The sequence below is a fragment of the Rattus norvegicus genome, chromosome 7 (genome assembly GCF_036323735.1).
Source record: "Rattus norvegicus strain BN/NHsdMcwi chromosome 7, GRCr8, whole genome shotgun sequence".
Lineage (NCBI taxonomy): Eukaryota > Metazoa > Chordata > Mammalia > Rodentia > Muridae > Rattus > Rattus norvegicus.
In genome coordinates this window covers 122696672-122710651 of record NC_086025.1, presented here as the reverse complement: position 1 = coordinate 122710651, position 13980 = coordinate 122696672, and the positions used below count along the sequence as shown (strand labels likewise).

At 39.9% G+C, this 13980-nt stretch overlaps 1 long non-coding RNA gene across 1 annotated transcript in view; it reads right to left on the bottom strand.

Moving 5' to 3' along the window:
• Positions 1-1248: 1248 nt before the first annotated feature.
• Positions 1249-13980, bottom strand: part of LOC120093828 (uncharacterized) — a 57911-nt gene continuing 45179 nt past the window's right edge. The window contains exons 3-4 of the long non-coding RNA XR_005487579.2: positions 13531-13631; positions 1249-2984 (exon numbers count right to left, since the gene is read on the bottom strand). This is a non-coding gene — a long non-coding RNA (uncharacterized LOC120093828). The remainder of the gene's footprint in view (positions 2985-13530; positions 13632-13980) is intronic.

Below are 13980 nucleotides of genomic sequence, written 5' to 3'. Positions count from 1 at the left end.
TCTTTAGGTAGTGGCTTAGTCCCTGGAAGCTCTGGTTGCTTGGCATTGTTGTTCATATGGGGTCTCGAGCCCCTTCAAGCTCTTCCAGTCCTTTCTCTGATTCCTTCAACGGGGGTCCCGTTCTCAGTTCAGTGGTTTGCTGCTGGCATTCGCCTCTGTATTTGCTGTATTCTGGCTGTGTCTCTCAGGAGAGATCTACATCCGGTTCCTGTCGGCCTGCACTTCTTTGCTTCATTCATCTTATCTAATTGGGTGACTATATATGTAGGGGCCACATGTGGGGCAGGCTCTGAATGGGCGTACCTTCTGCCTCTGTTCTAAACTTTGCCTCCCTATTCCCTCTCAAGGGTATTCTTGTTCCCCATTTAAAGGAGTGAAGCATTTGCATTTTGGTCATCCTTCTTGAGTTTCATGTGAATTGAACTGATTTTAGATGTATTTGAGAGTCACAGACATTCTGACAAGTCCAAATCTGTGTCCAGTTTGGCTGTAACAGTGGCACCACTCACAGCCCTGTAAATATATCCATCAAACGTACATGTTTGTCCACTAAGCTGTGGACCAGTAGCCAGAGCTAGCCACTCACTCTTTTCCTTAGACTGTCAGCGCTCCTGGGATTAACCCATGTTTACTCCCAACATGTGATTTCCTGTGGCAGTACTAACTGCTAGATGCCCCATCGCAGTGGAGGTTTGAGACAATAAATTATGAAACAGGCTGCCTTAAAAATAATTCTTCATTCTGTACGCATGCCACACATTCTTTACTTACTGAACTCAATGGACTCTCAGATTGTTTTGTGGGTAACGCCGCCATGATGTTTTGTGGGTAACGCTGCCGTGATGTTTCGTGGGTAATGCGGCCATGAACACGGCAGCGCAGATATCTTAGGAGGTGAAGGTGCACCCTCCCTTGAGTATGTACCCAGAAACAGATCGCTGAGTCATACTGAAGTTCTACTTTGTCATCTCTTAGGAAATTCTGTACTCTTTCCTCTAAAGGCGTCACCAACCTACATCCCACCAACTGCGTACTAGAGTGCTCAGTGCATTTTTTATCATAGCTGTCGTGATGGGGATGAGTCGAAGCAGCAGATGAGAAGTATGATGTGAGACACAGGACTTGAAGAGGTGTGGAGCCTGAGAGGATAACGTAGCAGACATGCGGAACAGGCAGATCTGGAGCTCTAGCGCACAGCACAACACCATAGATACTCTTGTTAAATAAATGATTTGGAACTAGGCGAGATGAGAGATTATTAACTTTATTGCAGTAACCAACCATTTTGCTACCAGTGAGCATCCTATAATATCATGTCTTAGCCATTTCCTCTGTGTTATCACAATTTTTCCTAGTTTCACTGTTATTACTAACATTATATACAAACATGAGTGTATCTTTTTTGTCTTTTTCTTTTTTCACTGCTACTATGTCCACATTGGAAAAGGAAACAAATATCAACTAAGAAAGAGGGTCACAAAGGAAGTATTCAATGTATGTAAGGGAAAAAAGAGAAAAGAGAAAGTGGTCTGCAGGATATGAGGTCTAGAAATGAATATCAAGTGGGAGTTGGGAGGAGGGTTCCCACGGGACAGTAGGTGGGAATGCTGAGAATTGGAGCCCAGCTAGAAGGCTGACCCCACTTTGGCCAAACCAAGCTTCCCCCAGGAGAGCAGTAGAAACCCTAAGGCCTCTACTACTCTTTCCCTTCGGGGAAAAAAATGTAAGATGCAGTCCAGGCATCTGAAAGACTACCCTGAAAAGTTTTACAGCTTTCTCTCCATCATAGGACACAGGCATGTGAAATATAGAGGCAATTCTTCCCCCTCACTGCTCCTGCTGCAAGAATCAGGAGCATCTGAGAGATACACCGTTCAATTCAGGGCAGAAATTAACTCTCACACTCATTTAATCTCCACTCTTGCAAATGTGTCTCGTGATGGTTTTGCTCATGTGTACATTTTGCAGTTAGATCTTGGAATTGTTGCTTCTCTGCCCAGTCTACTTACAACATCCTTTTTTAAAAATCATTTTAATTTTTTTATTTTAATTTTTATTCATTTACATTCTACTCATTGCTCTCCTCGTTTTCGCACACTTCCTCATCCCATTCCTCCTCCTTGCCTCTGAGAGGGTGCTTCCTGCACCAGGTCTCCGCCTTCCCTGGGGCCTCAAGTGTCCTGAGGATTAAGCACATCTTCTCCCACCGAGGCCAGACCAGCAGTCCTCTGCTATGTATGTGCCAGAGGCCTCAGACCAGCCCATGTATGCTCTCAGTTGGTGGCTCCGTCTCTGGGAGCTCCCTGAGGTCTGGGTAAGTTGAGACTGCTGGTCTTCCTATGGGGTCACTCTTCCCTTCAGCTTCTTCAATCCTTCCTCTAATTTAACCATAGGGGTCCCAACTTCAGTCCAATGACTGGTGTAAGTATCTGCGTCTGTCTCAGTCAGCTGTTGGTAGGGCCTCTCAGAGGACAGCCATGCCAGGCTCCCATCTGTAAGCACATACCTTTTTAAGTTTTTGAGATTACAACGTATTTATGACATTTCCTCCTTCCCTCTCCTCCCTCCAAGGACTCCATATACTCCTTCTTTCAAATTTACAGTCTCTTTTCATTATGTTATTACATACAAACCAGCCAAACTAAACAAAAAAAGAGGCAATCCAAAGTTACGATTAGAGATGAAAAGAGAGACATTATGATAGATTCTGAAGAAATTCGGAGATTCATAAAAATGTACTTTTAAAATCTGTATTCCACCAAACTGCAAAACCTAAAAGAAATGGGTAGATTCATTGACAGAGACAACCCACCAAGGTTAATTAAGATAAAGTAAAAAATTTAAATAGACTTATAACACTCAGTGAGAAAGAAGTAGTCGTTTAAAATCTCCCAGTAAGATGTGGCCAGAGGCAGGTGCATTCCATGCAGAATTCTATCAGGCTTTCAGAGAAGATGTCATCAATCAATGTGGCTCAAACTTTACTGCAAAATAAAAAAGAGAGGAACCTTTATAATTTTTTTATGAAATCAGCATTGTTCATACTAAAGATAATGCACCACCAACAAAATAAAATTATAGACAACTATCTCTAATGAACATAGACATGAAAATTTTATACATAGCATTTGCAAACTATGCAAGTACACATCAAATAATTATCTGAATGTTCAAGTCAGCTCCATTCCAGAGATACAGGGATAATTCAACATACATAAATCAATGTGTGATCCACCACACACTAAAGGACAGAAATCACATGATTTTCCTCATTAGATACATGAAAAGTCTTTGATTAAAATCTAACATCCATTCATGAGAAAAAAATCTCAGAGAGATTAGGGATACAGAAGACATAGCTCAATACATTAAAAGCATATACAGGAAGCCTACTGCCAATATCATCAAAACGTTTCCACTAAAATCAGAAACAAGAAAAGGCTGTCCATGCTCCTCATTACTGTTCAACACAGTGCTTAAAGTCTTAGCCAAGCAACAAGACAGATAAAGGAAATAAAGGAGGCACAAACAGGAAAGGAAGAAGTTGAGGTTGGAGCATCTTTATTTGCAAACAGCCTGATTCTTTATATGAAACAGCCTGAAAAACTCAACCAGAAAGGTGCTACATCTGATAAATACAATGTATCAGCAATATAACAGGATACTAAGTTAACCCTCAAAACCAACAGCTTTCAGATATATAAGTAAGAACCTGTTTAGAAACAAAACTAAGAAAGAATACCATTCCACTCTCTTAAAAAATAAATATCGGAATATATCTAACTAAAGAAGCAAAATAATTGCAGAATGAAAACTTCAGAACACTAAAAAAAAGAAATTACCACAGCATGGAGAAATCTCTCATGCTCATACATGGGCAGGTTTACTGTTGTGAAAATAGCCATCTTACCAAAAGCTATCTACATGTTCAATACATTCTACATCAAAACCCCAATGCAATTATCCTCAGAAATTGAAAAAGATCAATACTAAATTTTATATGGGATTACAAAATATGTGGGATTGCCAAAATAATACTGAAAAACAACAAAATCACTGGCGGCCTCATCATTCTAGATTTCAAGTTATGTTACAGAGCTACAGTAGTGAAACAGTGTGGCACTGGAAAAAAATCAGGCTTGGTGAATTGAGGACTCACTTATAAACCCATAATTCATTATCTCCTACCCTTGGCACTGAACAAAATTCTTTGATGACACTGTTTATTAGCCATGAGTAAATAATACAGTATAGAAGGAAATGTTCTGTAAGTTGTTTCTTTAAAGGAGTAAGGCTAGGCACATCTGTGGGGATGGGAGGAATTTTTTTATACCTGTATAATCTAGAGTCTCATGTACTTCTCTTCTTCAACCGGGATGCTAGAATGGGTCTTTCTTGAATTTTTTAACCTCAATGGAATTCACTAAGCCTTTCAGCCTGGCCCCGGGACAAGGGGAAGTGGGTCTCTGTTCTGGTAAATTGTACCCATTGTTCAGGAAAGCTGGCTAAAACCCTGCTATTATCTCTCCTCAGTCATGCCTAGCTGCTGAGAAGACACTGTATTGAGTAACAGTACTTGTTCATTATTTTAGATGCTTTGTGTGGATTTAACTCTGTAAAATTTTTATTATATATACCCAGCTAACTACATTTTAGTCACATATACATTGAACATTAAATCTGCCAAAAATCACTTTAACATAATTACTTGCAGAGAAGTTGTTTAAAAGATGTTAACAAAGATCAATACTTAAATAATTACTTAAATGAAATAATTACTTAAGTGAACCTTAGCTTTGAAAAGTCAATTTTCTAAGTAGCCAAGTCTGAAACACAAGCAGCAGAAAACACAAAACAATTTACTTAACCAAACATAATAAGATAATCATAGAATGTCACTACTAGCAGATGTTCTGTAAGGATATCTTATTGCTGCAGACGAGAAGAAATTTGCTTCTGTTTTATGTTGTCTTTACTCTGGAACTTTCTGAAAAAATGGACTTGTTTTTATGAGGATCCCAAACTGTAGGGTTTTATAACTGAGGTGAGAGACTAATTTCTCTTGTATATACCCTTATCAGTTCTGGGCTAAATGTGTGTTAAAGATAGACTAAGTTCTCAAAATTGATACAGAGCAACTCAAGGGTATCGAATGGTTCAGTGTCCAAAAATCTTGACCTTTCACATTTTTTGCATTTTTACAATGAGACCTGGATGTGTGGGGTTCTTTTGTTCATTCTGTGTCTGACATGAATATACATCAGACCCCAAGATGGGTTAACTGGGTTGCGTCTGAAAGTCGGATATGATCTGGGTGAGGTAAAGTCAGTTGTATACAGAGGATTAGGTTAACATGAGGGATTTATGTTCTTGTCCAAGTCTCAGATTGGGGACAGCACGGGATTGCTCAGAATAGGCTAGAGCAGTGGATGCGGGACCCTGTTGAGGAAAATATTTAATAATACCTGAACCTTTTATCCCGTGCTAGCGTCGGCACCCGTAGAGCCACGTGGCACTGCAAGGTACTTTTATCTCAGCAGCTCCATGCTGCCCCCAAGTACTTTCAGACCCAGGCAGCCCCCAAACCATTCCAGTGTGGCAAGGTACCACACTGGTCCCTAGAGTTAGTTCCGGCACCAGAGGGCCATATGGAACTAACCATAATTTATCTCTGGTTAGTATCTCTCCCAGCGGTTCTCTACTAGCCTCGAACTCTCTGGTTCCAGCTACCCAGTAAAATCTTGTGCCAGCTCTCATCTGCATATGGACGTCAACCTACAGGACCCAGGATAGATCTAGGGGTTGGAGATTGTCTGTGGCGGGGAGGATCAGGCAGACTCACCTGCATGGGGCCTACTACAAGATATGCAGGACCTGACAGAACATAGAGGCTGCATATAGCAGAAGAGAAATGAAGTCAATTGGTAGGAGAATGAATATGATAGATTTATTTTATTTTGTCTTATGAGTATGAGCGTTTAGTTGCATGTATGTCTTTGTAAAATGTAAGTGTTTGGTGCAGGTTAGCAGTCAGAAGAGGCTGTTGGATACCCTGCAACTAGAAGTAAAAACAGTGGGGACCTGAGCTCCCTGAAACCAGCAAGTGTTCTTAACCACTGAGCAGTCTCTCCAGTCCTATGAATAGTTTTAAACTCCTCAGGTAAATTCAACAGAGCCAGACCCTAATAAATTGAGGCTTAGTCTGCAGGTAGCAAACAGACAACAATCATGAATGCAACAGCATTTTAATATACTGGATTAGCAGGGAGGCCTAAATTGGCCTAGGAGAGGTCTCAGCCAGCAGAAAATTCATGGGAAGAATGAGTGTCTTAGCTGAACAAGAAGAACAAGAAGGTCTAAGACAATTTTCAGATGTAACAGAGTCATGGTTTGAATATAAAGTGACCCCTTTAAAAAATGGCCCATTTTTTAAAATATCTGTTCACTAACTGGTGGCAATGTTGAAAAGCGATTGGTTTGATGAAGCATCAGTTTTCACCAGTGGAATAATCCAGTCATGTGTTTATACTGAAGGTACTATTAGGAGACAGGGTCCATTTGATGGTGGGAAGTAGGTAGCTGGGTATGTGCCTTTGAAGGCTATGCATTTTTCCATGACTAAAATGTATCAGCTTCCTGGTTGCCATGAGGTGAGTAACTTTCCTCTACCATGCTCTTGCACTAAATTGTTTCCACCTTGCCACTGCCCTGTAAACAACAGAGCCAGCAGGCTGTGAACAGACATCTTTAAACTGTGAACTAAAATATGTAGCTCGTAAATTCACTCAAGCGTCTCGTCACAGTGGTGATAAGTAACACGAGTGGCACACTGAAGCGCGCAAAGCTCCTGAGATCTGTGAAATTATTGAAATTGCTGCTCGAGAGTGTAATGTAAAAGCTGTCAGTGTAAGGAGCACAGGGGGCAAACTATAAAGAACTTGGACTGCCTTCTTCACCTTCTTCTCTCTTACTCTTTGCATTATTCTCTTGAAAGAGGGTCTCTCAATGAACCAGAATTTTGCTGTTTTGACTAAACAGCAAGCTTACGGGATCCACCCACTTCCATCCCCAAACAGTGAAGTTATTGGCATACACAACCATGCCCAGCATTGATTATTCATTTTAACGTGGCAATAGAAATTTTAACGTGGGTTCTTATGCTTCTTTTTTTGCAAAGTCTCTTTAACCATGGAGTCATCTCCCAAATCTAAGACTTGGAATTTATAACAGGTGAATGAGTTGTCTGTAGACAGAGCTCTTGGTTATAATTCTAAACGCTTGCTAAAATTACAGATGTGACTTAATGAGAAGAGGATGCAAAAGGAAGAACATTGTTGATTTAGGAAGATGATTCGGAAGAGCTTGTCCACATATTGAATCTAAGCAACTGAGAATCTGAATAATTATGACAAGTAGATACATATCAAATACAAATCATTCGTTCAGATTAGTGCAGACTAAAGAGGTTGAATCGTTGGGTCTTGCAAGGAAGGTTCTGAAATAGTTATGGGAATGGTACATAAGCTAAGATTAATCCTGAGGAGCCAAATCATAAAAATAAAATATGATAACCAGTTATATGTGACAATATAAACATACATTTCAATAAATGCATGTCCTAAGGATTTAAGGTAGAATGATGTGGCCTGACAGAAGGTACAAGTTACACTTGTGAATAGTGAGAATCTTGAATGAAGAAGAGATAACCATCCAAAGCAGTCAGCACAAGAATTAACAGCCCAAAGATTCCCTTGATCTGACCCAGAGATGAGTGTGATGTGAATAGATGTCCAATCCCTGATAACATGTGAACGGCCGTAGGAGGTTACAGCAAGTATTTGGAGATAGCCGAGGCTCTTTGAGACTACTGACTATCGGCCTAGAATACAAATATCACAGTGGAAAGGTTTAGCAAAACAAAAAGAATGAAAGATTTCATCAGAGAAGAGGTACCCCAGAGTGTGGTTGACTGTAAATCTGGGGTTTATTGATAAGATCTCAGCAGAGCAATAACACACAGTAGATTCAGCTTTATATCTGCCAACTGGTAAACCCACAGCCCAAGGGCTGCTGCAGACTAGAAAAGGTGCCTGATGCATAACGATGAGAGTGAGGTGAGGCAAGTTTCTAGATCTGATGACAGCAACAGGATATTCCCAATGAGTTATCCTCTTATTCAACTGCATTATCCAGCATGCATAATGATGCTGAATTTCTTTGACAACGTTAACAGCTTTCTGAAAATGGAAGACTAATAGCTCTTAGTCAGGGCTGGGAACATGAGTCAGTTCACTGCCAAAGTGTCACTCCCATCTTCTGTGGGCCCGTCTTCAAAGCAAGCTCTTCAATATAAACTATGTTTTCCATTTCCTGTGCTAAATGGCATTTAATTTTGGGGGGAAATGGTATGTATTTCTGCCATATATGGAGACTTCAAATGAGATAGCCAGCCTTCGATTAATCAGCTCTCCTAAGTAGTTTCTGACAAAAGTCAATTTATGCCACCCATTTGGGCTCAGTGAATCATTGCTGCACTCTTTTAAGTTTTACCTATATCAGGAAGGCAAGGATTGACAGGATTAACACTGTTCAGCATTACCTTACATAATAGCAATTGTTCACCTCAAATAAGTAAAGTTTTGTAATGTCAGACAATAAAGATACTAGGTTATAGAGAATATCAGAAGAAAGTTATCATCCAAGCTTCTCAAAGGAAACAGCACTAAACGGAACTTTGTCCCAGGGCTCAGTGGATAAACTGATGCCAGGGTCTCTAATTTGAATAATAAAAACAACTTAAGGAAGGAAGGGATTTAGCTCACAATTTACAGTACAGTCCATCATGGTAGGGAAGTCAAGGTAGTAGGTGGTTGAAGTGTAAGACTCTCAGAGAGAATCTTCCCTCAGGAGGGAGATCCTCGAGCCCAATGACCAGTCCAAGTCCACAGGCTGCAATCTGCAAGAGGATTTTTATTGATCAGGATACACAGGTATCTGTGGGCGTCCCAGTCAATTCGGAAGACTGGCGCGCCTAGCAGAACCAGGGACAGGTTTTTATAGGGCATTAGGGAGCAGAAGCAGGCTTACAGAAGCAGATGCATGGTTACAGGGATGTGACAGGATGTGGAGTAAATGAGGCATACGTGTATGTTACCTATTTTGGCTATAATCATAACAGTGAGTTAGCAAAAAGTACATGGTGGTCAGGGCTTCTGGGGGGGTCAGGGACTGTTTTTTTTCTTGTCAGGTGGCCCATGGAGCAATGTCCATAATTTAGTCTGGTTTCTGTATTTTGTTTTCTTTTATGGTCTGTTTCGTCTAAATGATGGGTCAGCTTGTCCCACAAAGCTTGGACACATCTGAACTTTCCCAGGCTTATTTTAGTTCTGAGTCTGTGTATCTAAAAACTTACTTTTTACTTTTATAGTTGAGGGCCTTGGGCCCCTCCTTTCTGGGAGGGGGTCTTTCAGAAGCACCTGGTCAGAAGAAAACAATTCACCTTGTGCAAAACTTCTTCCGTTTTTCAGTCCAGGATCCTCCTTCCCATGGAATGTTGCCACCCACAGTGGGTGGTGAGTATAATCATGATAATTCCCAGAAGAAATGCAAAGAGGCCCATCTCTCTGTTAAGTTAAGACTAGTGGCTACAGAAGCTCATACCAGTTTTAACTCATCCAGGACTCCTGCTATTTCAGCACACCAAGGAGAGTCAACCTAGACGTACATAAACTTCTTACAATACCCAACGCACAAAACATTCATGGTCCCAGAAATTTTTTAATTAATCATTTTTCTTGAAGACTTCAGCAAGCATTACAAAAGAAGTTGGAATGAGACAAATTGAGAAATGAAGAGAAAATAAAGAATCGGGATGTACAGAACATGATCCTGCCTGGATGGCACAAAAGTAGAAACTAAAAATGTGATGACCAACAGGGGATGTGTAATAGGAACAATGCTCAACTTCTTAGTGACATGTGGAGAAGGAAAGGAGGAAAGAATGGAGTATGTAACTCCAGATCACTGGGGTGTTAGCTGACAATTGAAAGGTCGGCCTAAGAAAGTACAACAGGAGGTACTAGCAAGAGGGAGTAGCAAGCTTTAGAACCTGAATACATCAGGTAATAGACTCATTCAGAATTAAGTTAGAGCATGGTTCTGCTAGAAGGAGAGAGTTAAAGGGAGCAGCTCTGTTATAGTTGATGTAGTAAGAAAAAGGCTGAACTAATTTCATGGTCTGCTCTTGCAGCTAACACATTTGGAAAAATATGATAAATATAAGGGCAAGAGTTTCTACAAACTTTACCTTTTACGAGAGATTTTGTAGGGAGCCCGTTGTGTGTTCTGCTCTACAGTCACAATCAGGGGTCATAGCTTAGTGATTAAAAAAAAACTTTCTGAATAGACAATCCTCAGATAAACCACGTGATTGAATATACACATACAAGCTAGAAAAACACCAATCCATATTAGATAGATAGATAGATAGATAGATAGATAGATAGATAGATAGATAGATAGATACATAGATAGATACATAGATAGATACATAGATAGATACATAGATAGATACATAGATACATAGATACATAGACACATAGATAGATACATAGATACATAGATAGATACATAGATAGATAGATGATACATAGACACATAGATAGATACATAGATACATAGATAGATACATAGATACATAAAGTATAATTGTATGATAAAAGTCATTCTATAAGTACATCTGTCACACCTGCCTGTACAATGCTGCACCTTCCAATAGAAAGGCCAGTGTGTCTAATAGATGCAATACACACAAAAAGGGAGTGATTTTTCTTTCACACAAAACAGGTAGATGCCCAGTTTCATCACCTTATTGAAGTTCACATGAACACTAAAATTGTTTTGGATGTTATACGATAAAACTTTCTAAATTCCCTCAGAGCCTTATTTTAAATAGCAAACACTGGCATCCACAGTTCGTGCTTCCTACAAAACTGCAGAGCCCTGCCTGACTTCATGGATGCCTTCGCCTCTTGGTGCTAGACTAAGATTTTCCAACCCCTTCTCTCTATCCTCCACTTGGCCGTTTGCTATGTCAACAATCAGCCTACAGACTTTCGGTGTCTGTGTTCCGATCCCCAAACATCAGGGCTCCTATAGGCAGAAATGAGACAGCCTACTAAACTCAAGGCCCACTTCTTTGTTAGAAGTGGGCAGAACAAATGGCTTTAGAGAGGAGAGAAAAATAAAAAAGTATAACACAAATGATAATTTCCCCCTTTGTTTCTACAATATAATTATCTGTAGAATAAAAAGACCCTTGAGAAGGGAAGAGGAGAGGAGGCAAAAGGATAGCAAGATACTTATATTCATAACATTCAAAAGGATAATATTCCTATTCCTAAGAATAACATAATAATGCCTAAAAGCTTGGGTGTGGCTCATTGGTATTTGCCAGCCCAGGCTTTGATCCTTAGCACCACAAGACTTGTTTTCTATTGATCTGGTCACCATATGAGTCCTATTACAGTACTGGATGATGAACTTTGTGTTCACATCAAAAAAATTCTTTTTTGATATATTCAACCACGAAGTATAGTGAAATATAATAGATGGTATTTGTCCAGGACAAAGTTGATTATAACCATGGAACTCATTCATAGAGTGCCCTAGAAAAATTCCTCAGAGAGATTCCTGGTGACTCTGGGTTCCCGCCATTTACAGAGACCACTTCCTCCCGTTATTTACTTTGTGAGTCTTGGGAAACTGCATACACTACAGTCCTCAATTATTTGGGCTTAGAGTAATTGGCTGCAGATGGTGATCATCTACACTGGATCTCTCCTGACCCTCGGGAAACTGGCATGTGTGGAATGGGGGTCTGAATGAGGGTGGATCCCAATCATTTCCAACTCTGTATTAGTTACTTTCCTTAAGGGAGGAAGCTTATCTGGGTAAATAGTTTCAAGGGGTTGTTGTCCATCATTCTGGCCTCCTATGCCAGTAGAAGATGATGGAAGAGATTTCATATTGACTGGAAAGAAGACAGTAGCAAAGACATACACTCAAAGACCTGCTTTCACCAGCTATTCTCCACCTCCTGAAGAACCCCACCATCTTCAAACGAGCACCACCAACCAGGGCCCAAGCACACCAAACATGACCTCTAGGGAGCATTTCACAGTTGACCCACAATAAACTCCAAGTGTTATTTTTGCTAGTTCATTGGGAGCAAATCATTGTTGACAGGGTTAACAGCAAACCAACCATCAATCTTAGAGTGAAACTAAGAAAGGTTTCCTTAGCACCTAGACACTGACTGGCTGAGTCACTTAAAAGCAAAAGTTCTGTTGTTCTTTTAATTAAAAATAGTCCTCCATCTGCTTCTTGAACCTGTCTTATAGAGTTGGTTACCTTTGGCAGTAATCTTCACTGTCATAACAAATAAGCTGTCTTCTAAATTTCATTCACTAATTTCTAGCCTTGTCTCCCGCTGTAGACAATTGCTACAAAACCCAGTTAAATGAGTAAATACTTCTCTCTAAAAACTCAAGAAGCGCAGTTACTCTTGCTGGGACTCCTTAGCTTGTTATTTGCTTTTGGTTTGGCTGGCAAACACTCTGTGCAAACAACTTTTAGCATTTTAAAAACATATATTCTTTATGGACTCTTGGCTCATTATAGAAAGATGTCGAGAGAGGGAGACATACAATTGCTAATAATCATAGGCCCTTATTTTACGCTTCAGACCTATACTCAACAAAAGGCTTCGGAAACCCCCTTTGGCAAGAGTTTACATTTCGTGTAAACTCCATTGTCATGTTTTTAGGATGCACACGTGAAGGGGAGACCTCATGCTCCAGAGGCAAGCATGATCCAAAAGGGAGAGACAGCAAAACACCTGTGCATTCTGCTGTGCCTTGCTGACGGATAAACCCCAAATGGAGTATGATGCAATGGCTAAAGCTTTTTATTCTTTGTGGCTCAATTCACCATCATCTGCAGAACAATCCTTTTGATAAATAAGTGTCAATGTTTTGAAAACATAATTACTCAGAATTACCCAAGTAGAACCCACAGTTTTTGAGCATTCGCTATGTACCAAAACTATGCTGTGTGTGCTCTCAAGAACACACATTTTTTTCTTCCAGAAACTCAGAATCTAATGTAGAAGAGGAACGTAAGTAAGCCATGCAAGACAAACTTAATAAATTGCATAATAAGGTAAAAATGAAGGAGTTCCTGGAAAACACAATGGTGACCTGCCCCAACAGTTTAGAAAATGGCTTGCCAAAGAGAATCTACTAAAGCTAGCTCTAAGCAAAATGACTAAGAGGGCCATTATGGGTCCCAGTTTTATTTGTTTTAAGTACACACATTTGCAAACCTTTTGTTGCCGAGCAGCATCCACACACAATACTGGGATATTCATTAGATATTTAAATGCAAAGTGACATTAATTCTGAGAAAAAAATGAAAGGTCAAGTGGATATAGAGATGCACTAGCACAACGGAACAGATAAGTCTGGTCACCTGGCCTGGCTTGCAGAACTTTTGTTTTCCATGGCAGATGTCCAGGATCCATGGGCATCAAGCCACCACCATGAACACTGTCGCCTACTTCAACCACCAATCTGAAAAATATGATAATCGTATACTAATGAGGATAAACAAACAAAAAATTTAATCAACACAAAACTATTACCAGTCTTAAATTTTTAATTATGCTAGACTTTGTTATATAAAAGAAAAGTTTCACAGCAAATGTCTTTTCTTTCCCTGTTGTTGAAAATGGTTTTTTTTTTTCATACAACATATTGTGATTATGGCCTCCTCTTCTCCTACTCCACATAGCTCCTCCCTTCCCATTTGGATCCACCCCCTTTCTTTCTATCCTTAAAGAACAGATAAGCATATAAGGAATAAAAATATCATAAAATAAACCAAAAACAGACAAATCAGGATATGACAAAACAAGAAAAA